This window comes from Mandrillus leucophaeus, unplaced genomic scaffold (assembly GCF_000951045.1).
Source record: "Mandrillus leucophaeus isolate KB7577 unplaced genomic scaffold, Mleu.le_1.0 Scaffold504, whole genome shotgun sequence".
Classification (NCBI taxonomy): Eukaryota; Metazoa; Chordata; class Mammalia; order Primates; family Cercopithecidae; genus Mandrillus; species Mandrillus leucophaeus.
In genome coordinates, this window is record NW_012105410.1 from 1,419,832 (window position 1) to 1,421,088 (window position 1,257).

The window sequence follows — 1,257 nt, forward strand, 5'->3', positions numbered from 1 at the left end:
CACGCCCAGCTAATTTTTGTACTTTTAGTAGAGATGGGGCTTCACTTTGTTGGCCAGCCTGGTCTCAAACTACTGGCCTCAAGTAATCTGCCAGCTGTGGCCTCCCAATGTGCTAGGATTACAGGTGTGAACCACTGCGCCCCTGCCTGGGCCACTTCCTTGTATAACTTATTTGTGCCTTCAAGGCCTACTTGGGGCCACTCTTATATATACCATTTGCATTTGATGATGGAGTGTGCTGCACATGCCTAGCTTTATGGTTTGGGGGCCAGATAACACCCAATTCATAACGGGCAGCCCAGGTTGGATGATACCTTGGTGACCCATGGTTAAGTGTTCAGTGTCTACTAAGGTCCCACAGCAGGCCAAAAGCTGTTTCTCAAAAGCAGAGTAGTTATCCACAGAGGATGAAAGCACTTTGCTCCAAAATCATAAGGGCTTGCACTGTGGTTCAGCTATAGGGCCCTGCCAAAGTCTCTAAACTGCATCCCTATCTGCCACTGACACTCCAAGTTCCACTGGATCATATGGCCCAAGCAGCAGAGCAGCTTGCACAGCAGCTTGAGCCTGTTGCAGAGCCTTCTCTCATTGTGGGATCCACTCACAATTAGCAGTGTTTCAGGTCTCTTGGTAAATGGCCCTCATTTGGGCCAAATACACCCAAATGAGGAATACGTTGCCTGTAAAATCCAAAGTGGCCCACTAGACATTGTGCTTGCTTTTTGTTGTAAGAGGGGTCAGATGCAACAACTTTAACCTCAGAAGGAATATCTTGACATGCCCCACACTATTGGGCCCCTAGAAATTTCACTGAAAAAGAAGACCTCTGAATTTTTGTTGGATTTATTTCTCATCCTCTGACATGCAAATGTCTTACTAATAAGTCTAGAGTAGTTGCTACTTCTTGCTTACTAGATCCAATCAAGATATTGTCATGAATGTATTGGACTAGTATGATACCTTGTGGAAGGGAAAGACGATCAAGATCCCTGCAAATTAAATTATGAAATAAAGCTGAAGAATTGATATACCCCTGAGGTATGATAGTGAAGGTGTATTGCTGGCTTTGCCAGCTGATAGCAAACTACTTCTGGTGGTCCTTATTCACAGGGATAGAGAAAAACACATCTGCCAGATCAACAGCTGCATACCAGGTACCACATATAGGATATATTAATTTACTCAAACAATGAAACCGCATCTGGTATAGCAGTTTCAATTGGAGTCACCTCCTGGTTGAGTTTACAATAATCCATC